This window comes from Megalops cyprinoides, chromosome 9 (assembly GCF_013368585.1).
Source record: "Megalops cyprinoides isolate fMegCyp1 chromosome 9, fMegCyp1.pri, whole genome shotgun sequence".
Classification (NCBI taxonomy): Eukaryota; Metazoa; Chordata; class Actinopteri; order Elopiformes; family Megalopidae; genus Megalops; species Megalops cyprinoides.
The window spans coordinates 6544003-6550045 of NC_050591.1; the positions used below are offsets into that span (position 1 = coordinate 6544003).

Genomic DNA, 6043 nt, shown 5'->3' on the forward strand with positions numbered 1-6043 from the left:
TCAAACCACCTGCCAAGTGTGTCCAGGATCTCAAGGAGCTGCTGGGGAACTGCAAAGCCGCACTGAAGGCCCAGGGTGTGTTTTTTGTTGAGTATAGATTGGACCTAGTGGTCCTTCTTGAGCAGACATCAGAACCACCTGCCCATGCCATTGGCGACTGGCTACAGGACCTACACATGCTTTTTGAGTACAGCAGCTTGGCAGAGGCAGGGGTGTGGTTAATTGAGTGATGTAGATAATTTATGGATTGATTTATTAATGAATTTATTCATTTATTTATTCCTCCAATAACTTACTATTTTCATATCAGTTTGAACTCATTGTATGGAGAGGAAAGTTACATAAATGTTCTCAATCTAAAGTAAATGGGTGTAATACCATTTTTCTTGTAACATACAACTTTTAGTTGTACGTATTGAATTTCCCTGTTAACATTAAAATGCCAGAGAAACTGGAAAAATTCCCCTTGGATTCCCAGGCCTCAGATCCTGTTACCCTCACACTGTTATGTATTTCATTTAAAAACTTTGCACACATCCTGCTTTTATGCACCCCTTTAACCCATTTTTGGAATTGCCAGCTGGCCACCTATCAACATATTTGGGCAGGAGCGCTAAAACAAGATGAATGCAATTATCTGATATACTTGCATGTAGCCAACGGTTATTATTACACACTCTAAGTCCCACAGTGCACCACAGCAGAGGCAACACCAACTGGAGGATAGGGACATCTTCAGAGGGTGCCAAAGTGGTGGGACAAGGGGACCCTGGCTGACTAAACTCACCCGCCCCCGGCATAATGACGCTAATTGTTGGTAAATGACACACCTCCAACTCAAAGTGATCCTAGTCACACATTCTAAACAGAGGAATGAATCTGTAAGTATAAAAAATGACCATGCAGCCAAAGTCCAGCGAGCATTAGCAGTACCAGGAAAGGGCGCACAGTGCATGGGTTATGTTACGCAATCAGAGAATTTTAAATTGTGCATGAGTCTATCTGTGTGCGTAACTCTTCCTTCCTGTTTCTTCCTTCTTTTGCCTTTTCTCTGTCTTGCAGTGCGTCAGCACTGTTTATTCTTTGTTTACAGCAGTAAGTACTATGTCTGAAGAAGTGCTTTACGCAGATGTGCAGTTCAAGAAAAACCTGATTAATGAGACTGCAGGCAAGTAACTCTATACTATGAGTGTCTGAATATTTTGTTGGTGTTATGTTAGCTATAAAAATTTTAGTTATTAAAATTTTAAGAGTCCACATTCTTTGAATGTTAAGTGTCAACCCCTGTAAATCTTTTTGCACCTCTCACCTTTCTTTCAGGATTAGTGTGTGCAGTACATGTGTCAGCATCATTTATTGTTATTAAATTGGTTTTGCCTAAATCCAGGAACTCAGCATCTTTTAAATAAGAAAGCAAGGCTTTTGTGTACTAAACACTGACTGTATAGCTGAGATGAGGTTTAGTATTGCTGCTTGTTGTGTAGTTTGTGTAAAGTAGTACTTTGGATCCCCAACTCAATGCTAAATTATTTGAAAATATAATTAAAAGGTGATGTTTTTTACATATATCACCACACTGGACTGGCAATGTGCTAATGTTTTCTGAAGAATAATGGAGAAAACCTGCATAAAATCTACTTTTTCTTTTATAGTTTATACATCTATAATCCAAACATTACGTTTTTGAGCCATACTGTATGTAATAATCCAAAAATTGTGGTTTTTGAGCATATGATGCTTTGGGGTGGTTACTGTTTGTATATTACCCAGCACACACCATTTAAGAAGTGGGTTTTTGTGATTTTTCTTTTACATCATAGTTATGGGTAAAGTAGCAATAAATATAGATGTGTTAGAAGTATCTCTTACTGTGCTCACACACCGGCAGCGACAACGAGCGACAATTCATTCATTTCCAATGGTCGCTGGGCTACACCGAGCGATGTGGCGACTGTCGCTTAGTGTTGCCCAGCGACCATTGGAAATGGATGACTTCCGGCCGCTTTTTCGCTCATGGTCGCTGCCGGTGTGAGCTCAGGGTTACAAGTACCATTTTTCTCCTGATGAAGAACTTGAATAAATGAATCTAACATGAATATTCAGATCATGTTGTCTTCTTGTATATCCTGTCATGATTTAGGGAACTTTCAAAACCCCAGTGAGATTTTGCAATACTCAGGGGTAAAACTGGAAATTTTCTAAATTGTTGGCAGCTTAATTTGGTTAAGGGTTTCAAAACAATTTCCTTTAACAGTACAAAGTATCACTTCAGCATGTGTTAACATTTCCCCTCCCCACCTGTCATCTTTCAGTAACTCCGGATGAAGATGTAACCTATTCTGACGTCAGATCCATCAACTCAACCTCCCCTCACACAGTCTCCAACTGTGGACCAGCAGGTTGGTTACACATGTTACCTCAGAGATTTTGTGCCTGAAGTCCTTAGGGTTTTGTTTTGTCTTTTGACACTCTGTAGTGTGTAAATGTGTATGTTTGCAAACTTTGCAAAAAACGATGAAATAAAAAATGATTATGCATTGTGTTATTACAGTTTGAGTAATTAACATGATGAGATACAATCCATTACTGTGTTTCTACCAGTAGTTATCACTGTAATACTGAGTGCCAAACAGAAGAACACTCTAAAATTTCATGGTATGAAGCATCTGGGGTTTGAACCCACACCATCCAGTCAGTATCATTTTGTACATTCTTTGCTGCCTCAATGTACTACTATTGCAGTAATACTATTTAAGTCCTACTACTGTTGCATTAATACAAATTATCATTTAAATCCAACATCATCCAATAGTGTTATCGTGCAGCAGATTCTGAACATACAGCAGAGGATCCTGGATTAAGAGCATTTTAACCACTGTACAATATTTTTCAAAATTACTTTAACTTTTCTCAGTACAGCAAGCTAGAGAACCACATAAATGAACACCACATATAATGCAACTTCATATGCTTTGCAAAGGTAATAGGAAACAGACCACCACTCTTGAAAACAGCAGATGCATTTTTGGCTATGCTGTCAGTTTTAAAAGCAACTGACAAAGAGAAAAGCTCTAGCCTCTTAAATATTTACGTAATTTAAAGACAGCTAGGCACATAAATAGGAATTTAGGAAGCTGAAGCTCTCCAAGTTAAATGCTAAATGCACCTGTTTATGAACTGGTTTTCCACATCAGCTCTTGGGACTCAGTTCCAGGACTGATGAAGGAAACAAAGCTAGTGATGCAGTCAACAGAACAGCAGTGCTAGCTGGTGGTAGTTTAGACTGATCTGACCTGAGATGACTTGAGGTCAGCTTTCAATATTTTTTAATTTTGGTTTTAATGGATCATTAAAATTGCATGTACCACACTATAGACTGGTGAGCTGTGACCCATTTATCAGCTATGTGATTACATTTTTTAATACTGTGAGTAGGTGATGTGTTGATCTACAACTGTGTTACAGTGCATTTCCAGACAGACCACCTCTCTTAAAAATATCAGATGCATTTTTTAGCTATGCTGTTTGTAATTTTTAGAAGTAACTGACGTAAAGGGGAAAACTAACAAGAAGCTCCCAAATACCAGCTGGTTAAAACATCTATGACTTAAAGAAAGCTGAAACAAACAGCTAGACACATAAATGCGTTTTTGACACTCCTCTCTCATGAAGCAGGAGGCTGAAATTCTCCAAGTTAAATGCATAATATGCCTATTGATCAAACTGATTTTCCACATCAGCTCTGAGAACTTCTGATGGTAAGACCTGTGAAAAGCAAAGCCAGAGATATAGTCACAACAGAACAGTAGCAACAGCACATTGCTAGCCGGTGGTATTTTAGACAGCTCGTCCCACTTGAGATACATTGACGGGGTTCAAAATTGACTAGTGTTAACATTAACATAATGAGTGTTAATATTTCCCATCTCTTCTTTCAGGAAATCAGATTGAAGATGTAATCTATTCTGGGGTGAACTCCACTGACTCCACTTCCCCCCACACAGTGTCCCACTGTGGACCAGAAGGTCTGTTGAAGCAGGGTTATGTTTTTTCTTTTGACACTCTATTGTGGAAAAATATATGCTTTCTTTTTATATTCTTCTTTTTATATTGCTATCTTTGCAAAAAAGTCAGATTAAATATATCTAATAATCTTTGGTGGATGGGCAGTGGTTATGCTTAATGTTTAATGTTTTAATAATGATCTACAAAAATATTAACACTTATTACAACAAGAATAGCAATAATAATAATAATAATAATAATAATAATAATAAATGTTAAGATCAAGGTTTACTTGTTCTTCTGTCCAGATTTTCTCTCTGATTTCTTGTGAAATTACAGCTTGAGTAAAATTAATATGATCCCTGGATAAAATACAACCCATCACAGTATTTCTAACAGTAGTGATCACTGTAATACTGAGTACATCATGAGGGTGTTGTGTACCTTTTAATAATACAAAGCTAAAAACCAAACTGTCTGGCAGAGCTCAAGACCGCTTTTAGCCTGTCATCAACTTCATGTTCTCCCAGAGCGGCTTCATTTTTCTGTGAAATGCTCCAGAGAACAGATGCAAGGAGAACTCATATACAACAGCAGAAACACACAGAGGATAGACAGAATGATCACAAACAGCAACAGTTTTAAGTATTCAGAGGGCATATGCACTGGACTTGTCTCCCCAGATCATGATGTATACTGCACAATGGGCCAGATCTCACATAACAGCCCAGAAGCTCCGAACAAAGGTAAGAACACCTGCACAGTGCATTATAGAGTATCTATATATGCTTTATAAGATACCTTATTTTCAACAGTATGGGTAAGCATCTTATGCATGTAATGGTGCTAATTAAAGTGCTATGTTATTTTCTTGTCAATAGAACATGTGTATTCAGAGAAAAGCTGGCAAAGGTCACATTCCTACAGAACGGCTGCAGTGTGTCTGGGACTGCTGTGTGCTCTCCTACTGGCTGCCATCATAGCCCTGTTTGTCCACTGTGAGTATCACATACTGTCGGTATGTGTGTTTACTGCCATTGTGTTAGATCATCATTCAAAATAGACATTTTCAATTTGGCTGCATTAACTGTCAGTACATTTTACAATCAATATAAATAGGTATGATAATCATATTTTGTCCAATCTGCTGTCTTATCTTGTGACTTTTAGTTTCAAGAACTACCAATCATCAGAAATTTTTGGAAATTTTTATTTTTGGAAAGTATTAAAATGAGTGGGAGATTTAACACAAATGTAACAGGCACACCTATGCTGTATATCAGAAATAATTAATATTTTTTGAAGAATCAACCACCTATAATTTTCATATCATCCTGGACAGATATGATTCTTATGAGCTGAGTATACTTTACCAAACACAGGACAGGCGTATGTATGAAATGACAATGTGGCATATGGCTCTTCCTGGTCTCTTTCAGGATAGCTGGGAATAGGTTGGCTCTGGTGGCTGCTAGTGGGCACTCAAACAACCATAACAGTACGATCAATGAAAAAAAGGAGTACGTCCTTTGCTGGTCATGTCAGCATTTGTTTACTTTGATATCAATCAATCAATGATTTTTTTCATGATGCATTTTCATGATTAAATTGTCACAAAGCACTGAATATGGTAAGAGTTAATACTGGCCTCACATAGGATATTGCATAGAGTTTGCTAACTGGCTACTGTTTACTGGAGCTATGAGATTGTTGTAATTGGGTCATAGTAGAGCACGTAGGCATGAACAGAGTGATACTTATCGTTAGACACCTCCCTAAAAAGGTGTTTACAAAATATTAACCTGCCAGTTAACTCACTAGCCACTGCGTTTTTTGAACAATCAGAAAATTAACAGAGCTGAGAAGCTATCTACTGCAGCCTGTGAAATTTGATACACTCTGCAGCAATCATTGTACTCCTACAAGTTGCCAAATGACAGAATTTTCTATCATATACTAAAGTGCTAAAGTGCAGTGTTACCTGCTTAATATTCTCTCTGTGATGCATACAAATGTGATATGTAGAGAAGTGTTGTTT

The 6043-nt window shown here is 37.7% G+C and overlaps 1 long non-coding RNA gene across 1 annotated transcript; it reads left to right on the plus strand.

The window, feature by feature from the left end:
- The first annotated feature begins 2333 nt into the window (after positions 1-2333).
- LOC118783857 lies at positions 2334-4751 on the plus strand. The gene is made up of 3 exons (XR_005005199.1): positions 2334-2399; positions 3939-4025; positions 4689-4751. It is a non-coding gene; the product is annotated as an uncharacterized LOC118783857 (long non-coding RNA).
- The last annotated feature ends 1292 nt before the right edge of the window (positions 4752-6043 follow it).